The sequence below is a fragment of the Lutzomyia longipalpis genome, chromosome 4 (genome assembly GCF_024334085.1).
Source record: "Lutzomyia longipalpis isolate SR_M1_2022 chromosome 4, ASM2433408v1".
In the NCBI taxonomy this organism is placed as follows: Eukaryota; Metazoa; Arthropoda; class Insecta; order Diptera; family Psychodidae; genus Lutzomyia; species Lutzomyia longipalpis.
The window spans coordinates 14,351,508-14,362,382 of record NC_074710.1 but is presented as its reverse complement, the minus strand read 5'-3'; positions in this window follow the sequence as shown (position 1 = coordinate 14,362,382).

The following is a 10,875-nucleotide window of genomic DNA, read 5'->3' as shown; positions in this document are numbered from 1 at the left end:
GTACATTATGTAGGTATACTACATAGATATGTATGTATATAGACTTGGTAACATTAAGTTAGCACCTATTTTAATTAACTTTTATAGAACTAAACCAAGTGACTATGTTTGTAAATTGTACGAAATGTATATAAAGCATCCATGTAAAAGCATATATGAGATATTCTTGTAGCACTTTTTCTTTGTGTGGCCATTAATCATCCTTACTGAGTTAATGGGGTGTAACTGAACACCCCCAGCACCTATTTTCAACACACATACTACCTCGCGTACAATAACTTTTCCGCATATTCTTCAATATATTCTGTGCTCATGAGTTGAAATGTTACCAAGCTGAGGAGAATTGATGATGATCACATATCCAAAGTGATGATTTGTCGAAAGATTAGGATAATATATTAATGATTATTAATTGATAAAAAAGAAGACGTTTTAATATTAAATCAATAATTAATATTAGTATTTAATTCATAATTATTAATTTGAAAACTTTAAATATATTTAACACAATTCTAAATATTTCTACATTTACATAATCACTCTGGTTGTTTTATCTACTCAGCCCATATAATATTTAAAAGATATGTAATTATTTCTCATTCAATGTGTTAAATCATGAATGCTTACAATTCAATTATATACCTACAGATACTCATATACATATGTACATAACAACTAAGAAAATTATATAAAGCTTTTCAACAACATAGACGATACATTCTCGACATCTATAGTATGATACTTCAGGAAAATTTTCATTCGACTTAAACGTTAATGGAGCTGCTATGCGATAAGAAATATTCTCAGAGACGATATCTTCTTCGCACATGGGTTGTGATGATTTGTATGGCACTGGAAAAGCGGACTTTAATCTTTCGCCCAATGGGAAAAGAAGGTAAAAAATGTTTTCAACGAAAATTTATGAAAATTCAAGTGTTGCTTAATAATGCTTGTGGAAAATAACATGTTTTCGTGTGTATACTAAGGCCTTTAAGGGCAGCAATTAATTCAGTGACTCCCTAATTTATTGAATTTCTTGGTTGTTTTGGGCTCAAATACATATAGAAAGCTATTGATTCTAACAGATTACAGTAGAGGTCTACATCTAAGAATAATGGGATGTCGACCTCTACTGTAATGGAAAAAGAAAAAAAAACGAAATGAAAACTTCCCAATAAGTTTCAAAGGAACGAAGTCAAACAAATATTATACTCTGTCAACCTCAATCTACTAATAAATCAAATTTTTACGCATAGTATTAAACACCATCTACCCTAACGTGTATCCATTACATACACGTTGTCACTGACTTTTTTTTCTTTGTAATGTAGGATGGTTCTTTTTACTCATTTTTATTTACTCCCTTGAATTCGCAAAAATTATGCTTTTACCTTAAAAAATGGTTAAGTTTGTTTTTCGTACCGAAGCCTCGTATCATGCCGTCCCAGCTCTTGTGGAGGATTCTAAAGTAGATATTGCCCACGCACAGCAAAATCTCTTGAACACTGTGTCGTAGAGATGTAAATAAATTTCCTTTCTGGCCACGTACAACCAAATGAGTATTTTATGGGAGTTTTCCATTATGTGTAAGACACTGGGACACATCTCTCTTTCCATTTTCACCCATCCAGAAATTGAGATCGAGAGTTCAGGGTATGAGTATATATGTAAGTGGAAGTTTTATATAAAAGATGTTTTTCACCCTTTGCACCATTACGCTACCTTTAGGAGATTTTCCCCTTATCGCACGTTTGCTGTTCCGTCATACTGAAGATCTCATCCCAAAACCAGCATCGCATTTCCTTCAGAAAGCTTCTTTCTAGATATTTAATGATTTTCAGGTGATTCCACTCAATATGGTACTTTTCGTTCTTGGGATGAGGAATACCAATTGAATATTTAAAAGTGTAAGTTTTACTTGAATCTCTTTTCACCAATATGCAAGAGTTATATGAATTTATGTATCTACGTACATACATATACATATCTATTTAGGGTCAATAAGGGGGATTACGGATGGGAATACTATAAACCTCTCCAAATAAATAAGTATAAGAGTTAGAAGTGGTATGGTCCCAGCAACCTCTACTCCTTTGCATAGCTGAACTAAACTGACGGTACCAATGTACACGATCTTGTTCTTTATAATCTTTATAATGTATGTATGTAGATAAAAGGTAATGACCAAAAAGGAAATGTTGCACAGTATCTTCCTTTTAATAATTTCATTAAAAAAATTATTTTTATGTTAGAAAATCTCCATGTGTTCATAAAATCAACGAAATTATGTATTTTTCTATGAAAACATAAAAACTGACCACTATAATGATGCTCACTAAGTAGAAAAATAAAAAAATGTAAATGTTCATGGACCTAAGTCACCTAAGTAATTGGGGGCTCAGTTTGAATAGTCCTTTATAAATTTCTTGTACCAAAAAAATTAAAAAAAAAAAAGATATGAATTAATTTCATTTTGCTTGTATTTTTTTTATTTATACTTTTCAGTGTTGAATTTTATCAGGATTACCCACTTTAGACGTCTCTTAAACTTTTCATTTTTTCTTATCTCAAGATCACATTGAATTTGTGTATTAAGTTTAAAAAACGTTTTTTTATCTTTTAACACATTTTTACTGGATTATTGCATTTATATTTCAAGTACCTACTGAATCTTTTTTCCTCATTTTTTTTATTCACATGTAAAATCAGAAACATATTGGTGCTTAAAGCGATTAGGTGATCACACATAGCTCTTCAAGTCATTGAGTAGGTAGGTATAATATGAGAAATAGTTAGGGATTGTGAAGAATGAGGGCTCAAATTCAAACGGTTGGGATAAATGTGTCAGTGCATATAGCCCAAGGAGAAATAGGAAAGCATTTTTTAGCAGACCTCCCGCTCCCTGCACAGATTTTTCCAACACAAATCTTGCGAACATCATCCTCCAACACATGATAGAAGTCTAAGACGTATTTATTTTGTTTTTTGTTGTTACTTGTGTACATTTACAAAATTTATGAATCTACATCATATCATTCTGAAAGTATTTTTATAAAATTCAATATTACAAAATTATTATCACTGACTCTGCATATACAGTAAAAGAAGGCATAAATAGTGTATATAATAATCATATAATTTTTTAATCAACCACAAAGTCACCCTTAATATATCTACAATATAATGAATAATATCTTAAAATGAAAAAGAATAGACAGAGAAACAAAAAAAACTTAATCGTCAATTTAAATCATTTCGCTCATTGAGCTGAAGTAATTCAATTTCACGGATATGCGTTGCAGGCTAACCATCTCTATTCTATGTACATGTAACTCATTACATTATTCAAGCAATTACTGACAATTTTATTCTTTCCGCCAACTTACGAGAAATATTTTCATTAATTTAATAAATCCTATGTAGGTATGTTTCATTCTTCCTGCTCAAAAAAGTTTCATTTCAAAGTGGTTGTGAGGACTATGGAGCAATTTCTTTTCTCCAAGAAAAAAAAAGAAAGAAAGAAATATCATTGGATGAAAAGTATCTCATGCGTATTTTAGGTTCTGCAAGATATTACCGAATATACGCGGATGAAAAAGGGGAAGGGAAATGTTGTGCAAATGGAAAGAGTCACTTGGGAGAGCTTCTCTTTTCCTCCTTCAAAATATACCCTCAAACCATGTCTCCTGAGTGCGATTCCGTTGATGGAGGAAACTTGTAGTTACTATACGTCGAAAGAATGGGGAGAAGTGAAATGTGGGTGTTGGCTGAAAAAGACGTAGAAACAAAGTTTGATGTTTCCCAGTAAATGGAAGTGAGTGAGCTTTGACAATTATGACCCAAGATTTCCCACAGTTTTCTTCAAATATCCTTTTGGTTTTATGAGTAAAAAAAAATCAAAAAAAAATAAACACAATATACCTATACCTACAGTTTTGGCTATATAGCAAATTAATAAAAAAAATCCTTATCTTTTGCGGATACATATTCCTATAAATATGAACTACCATAAAACTTGTAGTCTCCTTTCTCACATGATGAAGAATTATAAAATAATAATCAAACTTATCCTTAACGTATCCGTCTTTCTATTTATTGTTCAAGTAATGCATGTTAGAGTGAGTATAAGCTTACCCAAAATGTGAAATATCTTAATTGGATCGACACCATGACCTTTTAGGAAAATAAACATATTCAATTATAAATAACAAAACAGAATCCTAATGAGAAATCCATTATAGGTAAGCTAAAATTGCATGGCAAAATTACCTATAATATATCATAAAGACACACTAGAAAAGATCAAGATATCTGTTCCTCGATTTTTATGTTTTAATGGTTGTAATCAATTAAAAAGTAAAGAAGGAATACGTACATAAAAGTAGAATGACGAATACCGAAGAATTTTAATATAGCAACCTCTGAAACCTTCTTTCGCTGTAAAAATAAAAAAGAGATGACACAAAGCATGACAGAGTGAATCGTGCGGAAAACTTTCACCTCTCTTCCACACAATTAACTCAAGATTCTTTTTTCCTAACTCTGGTACAGGACATACATATACTATATACTATGTATATATGTATTTTATATTCACTCTATAGTGCGGTGAGAATAATTTTTATATACCTTTTGAATAAAAAACATATATAGGTACGCGGTATAGAACCTAATATGTATTTTTCTAGGTTTACAATTCTTGGTGTTAACAACGAAATGGAACACCAACTAATTTAACTTTCATCTTTTTTTTATATGTACACAGTATAATCCGTAGCTACGAAAATCGAATATTTTCGCTCTCATATTTTTATGTGAAAGATACTACATAACATAGGTATAAAATGTATAAAATTCTATCCCCTTTACCAAACATGCATCACGTTCCATTCATAATACCTACTTACTTCTGCTTGCTGATCCATCTTATATGTGGTGTTATGATGAAGGTAACCTATTATCGAAAGAATAGGAATGGACAAGAAGTCGCACATTTACTAATCTGAAAACATTGATTAAGCAAACACATAAAGTCAATCGGAATTTGAGACACATATATGCGTATGGAATGAATATAATATACCTATAAATACTTATTAATCCTTTAAGAACAGCAAGGAATCAAGTTTACTGAATGTATTAAATAGTTCTGTGCTTTACTTTAAAGTTAAATAAAACAAGGCAATTTTAACTAGAAAGTCAATCATAACGCGTCCAGTTATAAGAGTTGGTATCCCACAACGTATAGAAGTTTGTTTATGCGTTGTAATACTATTTGTGAGCAGTATTAGTAGGCAAAGGTGATTTTTTTTTTGTGAACTTCAGTAATTTTATGCAAAAAATGGTTATATCTCTGGTTCTATAAGGCCTACAGAAATTTCTTGACTAGTTTTGGAAAGGTATTGAAATAAGCTATAATCTGACATATGTTTCGATAAATTTCAAAGTCACCACTAGAACACCAAATGGCGGATTTTTGTTTCACCAAAACAGTTTTTGGCATTTTTTATCCTGAAGAAATAGTTCTAGAGGTTTCTGATGTTCTAGAAAGTTGTAGAGAATTGCAAAACCTTTAATTTGATACTAAGATGAGCAAAATCGGACAAGCCGTTCAAGAGATATGGCTCTTAGAACTTTTCAAATTCAAGAATTTTTCAAATGGCTATATTCTTCTAAACGGCGACATAGATTTTCTTCATTTTTGGACTGGTACAAGATTATTAGTCCTGCTACAACATATCAAAATTTAAAAGATTTGCCTAATGGGGATTCGGAGATATTGCCCCTTAAAGTTAGGCAATTTTTGTTTTTGATTTTAGCGCCTCTTGCGGCCATTTTCGGAACATGGAATGTTCTAGACAGTTGTAGGGCTTCGCAATACCTTTCATTTGATACCAAGATGATCAAAATCGGTCAAGCCGTTATCGAGTTATATTGAAAAAACACTTTTTGCTTTAGGCCGCCATATTTGCTAAACGGCTTGACCGATTTTCAAGTATGAATTGTCGATGAAAACGTCTCATTGAGCTCTACAACATACTAAAATTTCAGACCTCTAGCTGTGAGGGAAGTAGTTGACAGTATTTCAAAATGGCGGACGGCGGCCATCTTGGATTTTGAAAATGCGAAAAAATGAAATTTTACACCCACATTTCTATAGAAAACTTCAAACCGGAAGTCTCTATCTGTTACCGTTCTCAAGCTATAAGGCAAAGTTTAGAGTCCCGGACGGCAGGCCGGACGGCAGGCCGTCAGGCCGGCCGGATCAAAAATTTTCCACCACCATTTTCGTAATGTGGGATGTCTAAAACGTGCTCATACCAAGTTTGAGCCCGATCTGAGGTGGTCGGTTTTTCCGACGATTACAATACTTGGTGTTGGCCACGAAGTGGAACACCAACTAATTCAGATTGTTCCGATGCATTTTCAATACATATAACTCTTTAAGAACTGTTAAATCACATAATTATAAGAAACTGAGTGAGATAAGAACGTAACATTTAAGCTAAATAAGAATATAATTCCCGCGGGAGGGAAATTAAGCTTACAGCTGCAATTTTTTTAATTAATAGAAGCCTCGTATTCGATTTATATATCAGTTGTGTTTTGAGAGGAGTAGAGAACATAAAAATTTTGACCAAAATGCTAGATTAACTCACAATAAGTACAGAACTACACATGTCTTCATAGTTCCAGAACCTGAACATTTTGAGATAACAAAAGGACATTACCTACAGAAAAACCTTCAGGATAAAGAAGGACAAAAAATTGAAAATTTAAAAGTCTGCTGTATTCCTTACGGTCCATAAAGGTTTAAAGTGACTGTTTAGTCCTTAACTGATGATTTTTTTTAGTTCATATTGAAAAAAAAATAATAATTTGTTAGGATGTTCGTACGTATATTATGTGTACAGTACACGTATATACATATGGGTATGTACTTTTTCAGATAGAAGAATAGTCTACGAGAGCTCGGTGAACTCGATTGTGGGTTCTATTGAAGATTGTGGATGGAGTAGCAGCATATGTTGTTAACAAGGCGTAAATCATCCTATTACAGTTCATGAATTCTGAGGAATGAGGAAGAGTATTTTCAGATGTGCAGGGTTGGGGTTAGGGGAATATACGGCAATTTGGTATTCGAAGAATCGAAAATATTTTTCTAAGATGCAGAAACGACTTTAGCATAGCAATATATATCATAATATGAAGAGGCGCATAAGTAAATGCATGATTTAAAGCTGCTTAAATGCAAAAATCATGCATTAATTTATGCGCCACCCAGTACATACCTCACATACCTATATTGAGTAACTATTGCGTTCATGGTGCAGTTATTTGGGTATATTTTTGCTTTCATGGTTCACCTTAGGATCTAGTTATTCGCCCCCTATATTAAGTTAAAAAATATCTGAAAATGTTATCAATCAGTAGAACCAGTAGAATGATTTCATTTTGGTCAGGAATACGTTCCAATTCTCTGGAGAAGTTTTGATAGGGAAAATATCGTTTTCTGAGGTAGTTAAGAACTAATTCTCATATATTATAATTATATAGATTAGTAGAATAACTTCGTTAAGCATAAATTTTAGAAAAGGTATTATTGTTTATGCAGTAAAAAAGATTTTTTAATTTTAACCATATACTTCATGTCCCATGTACTTTAAGGATAAATTTAAGTAGTTGTATGAGAATTCCGGTATTTCCATAATTGATTGATGATTATATTTATGAGGATTATGATATTATGATATGACTTATTATTGTTTGCTATTTTATTTATTATGCTTTATGCTTATGTAATATTTATTACCTATGATTTAAAATTACATAATTATGGTTTTTATAATATCTATACATAATGTTCGTTTCTTTAAATGTAGAAAAAAAACATTTTTCATTTTAATCATATACTTCGTGTCCCGTGTACTTTTAGGATAAACTTAAGTAGTTGTATGAAAATTTCAGTATGTTTAATTTATTGATTAATAATACCATTACGATTTATTAGCATTTGTATGATTATTTATTATGCTTTATGTTTATTGTGATTTAAAATATGTACTATAATTATGATTTTATAAATTTCTAAGTTCATTTTTTTTAATTCAGGAAAAATCAGTGTAATGTAAAGCTTCAAGTAGTGGTATGAAAAGTTTATCACTAAATTGATTATTATATACATACATATTAATTAAATTTACTATTAATCTACTATTGACCTATGGTTTATTATTTTTATTATGATTTATATAAGAATTATGTTTTTTTTATCATGAGTACCTACATGCAATAAGTAGGGGAGAGCGGGGTTAAAAAAAGTCACTTAAGGGTTTAGAAAAAGCTCAAAATATCATATTTCCCAAACAGATAAAGCAAAATGTATAGCTCGATTCTTTAGGATATTTCTTGCCCTACAACTCTTTCTCAGATCATTTTGTTCTATCTAGCTAGAAAATATGATATTTTAAGCTTTTTCCAAACCCTTAAGTGACTTTATTAGCCCCGCCCTCCCCTACACAGTATTACAACATAAGCGAAATAGTGGTGGTTTGGTCAGTCTCTTTAAAACAATATCTTTGCTACCAAAAAACAATCTTGACCACGTCGTTACTTTAGATCCTAATTATTTTGTTGGTTTTTTGTGCTACTGCTCTTGTAATTGCGTACGTGGATTAAAAAAAAAGTTAGAATGTTTGAGAATGTTTTATATCTACTTTTTTGAATATTCTACCCAGCTAGTCAGCTGTGGTTGTGGCTCCTGTGGCTGATATATGAAGCTCCAACAGGGACCTATAGCCGCCACAAGTCGCGGGGTTGCTGCTTTTGGTGAGCTGAGTAAGAATCACTGCTCCAAAACTTCTGGATCGATTTTGTTTAGATAACAACACTACAAATTCTAAATATGATGAAATTTAATTTAATTTTCCACAAAGCAAGAGGAAGGTAGAATTGAGCCTAACAAATTCGACGTAAAGATCCGTTATCCAAAATGCTGTTAGAGGTAATGAAGTAAAATTTTTCACTGAGAAATTTATTTTTTTCTTTTATTATAATATTTTACTCAAATCACATTTTCTTAAAGATTACAATAAAATATAATACTTATAATAGAAAAAATAGGAAATCTATAATTAATGTAGGACAAAAAAGATTAAATTGTTTTATTGATATAATTTTATATTATGTTTAGTGGGGCTACCATTACTTTTTTTATGGTTTGCTAAATGTGTTTTTTTTTTCTCATGTAATGCACGATCATAATTTATGAAATGTTGCCAATGAAATAAAACATTTATTTTCTTTCATTAATCGCTGTATTTTTCGAAAATTTTATAATATTTTATAGATTACCTTCGCACTATTTACATTGTACTTATCTTTCATATATTTTTATTCCTCCCTCTCTCTCTCAGGACAACTAATTTTCCCATCAGATTCAAATTTTTATCTTTATATTAATTTAAATTGTATCGTCTTCATCTAAACTTACTTATATTTATATGTATTATTTTCTCGTACATAAGAACTTAATAATATAGACACAACAGAGGTTTCATGATAGCTGTAGAGTTGGTATACCTACTTCACATATTGATTTAAAAAAAACTGTTTGATTATATATTTATTTAATTTTGTATAAGATGTTTTGTCTGATGTCTGTATTTTTTCATAAATTATGTATAAATTCTTGTACACTTAACATTACACCGACAAGTTAAATTACACCAACTTATGCAATGCGTAGGTATTTCTCCTGCTGAAAAATACCAACTCCTATAACATCGACGAGTTATCACTGGCTTTAAAGATGTCCAATCCAGTCTAACTTTTATATAAAAAATATATATAAGATCATATTATAAAAAACTATAATTTTTTAGAATTATTATTTTCCACATAGGGATTTTTTTTTAATAATTTTCTTTTAGAAATCATAATGTAAATATACTTGGGCATTTTCTAAAAAAAAATTGAAAGGATTTTTATGAACCACATAAACATATTTAGGTATTCTCAATGGGAGTACATAATATAAAAAATATATATAATACTACATTAATAAATAATTTCTTTATTTACTGTTTTGCTAATATTTTTGAATCCGAACCTTATATCATGTCAATTCACATAAAATTACGATAAATTCTTTTTTCTCTTACTACTCGCAAATGTTCGAATTTTTTTTAGAAGTACCTATATACAAAACTAATTCATAATGAAAGTTAATATTTTACAACACCTTTTTTTTATACTGTAGCATATTTTATCTGTGATTTTGTTATCATATCATATGTAATTATACTCAATTTTCCTTTTACTGTTAAACATATATTTTAATTGAATTACATTGCTTTTTTTTTAGAAGAAAACAAAATGCATTGAATTTTATTTTTAAAAATTAATAGAAAACTTTAGATATTATTTACTCTAAAATGATTGAAAAGATATATCACAGATAAAAGATGCGCAAGTACCCTCAAAGGAAATTATGGTTAATAAATGAAATGAAAGGAAATTCTAATACACAGTAATTCAATAGTCCAGAAAATTGAAAACAAATAGGTAAATATTGTTAGTTTGAGGATATCTTTCAGAACATTACAAGACAAAAAAAGACTCCATCGAATGCTCACTGAGCCTTCATGGGCATTCTATTAATAAATACACAGGGAGCCCCTATAGTTTTTATATGAAAGATGAGAATTTGGTGTGATTTTATATGCTACGACCGGAACTATATAAAACACTAAATACAAAATTAAGTACATTACTTAATTAGTGTTGGAATTTCTTAGTCATCTACATCCTTTTAAAAATCAGCTTCAACTTTCCTTTAGGTATTGAAAAAAAATCAGATATCAGTAGTGGTAA